Here is a 366-nt window from a genome sequence, read left to right on the forward strand (position 1 = left end):
GGGGGGTGCGGTGTGGCAAGGCGAGACTCGTTTTCCAGCCAGTGACGGCAACCGCAAGATGTGGTGACAACAGGGTGACTGGGTGAGCCGGCTGCGCAACGCCGTCACCCTGATGAGAGCCAGGAGTGCCAGCATGGGCTTGCACCCCATGGGGAGCTGAAGGGGGCCCCCATGGGGCACCCTGTTCTGCCCCCCCCCCAGAGGGGACAGCCCCTCCCCGGCACCATGGCCTGGCCGGGGGGCTGGAGCCAGGGTGGGCCAGGGGGAACAGGCCCAGGCTGGGGGCACCCTGGGGGGTGGGCACAGGGGGGTCCAACTCAGGGCCTGGTGGTGGGATATGCCTGGTTGGGGGGGGTGTCTGAGCTC

Source organism: Fulmarus glacialis, unplaced genomic scaffold, assembly GCF_000690835.1.
Source record: "Fulmarus glacialis isolate BGI_N327 unplaced genomic scaffold, ASM69083v1 scaffold18384, whole genome shotgun sequence".
Lineage (NCBI taxonomy): Eukaryota > Metazoa > Chordata > Aves > Procellariiformes > Procellariidae > Fulmarus > Fulmarus glacialis.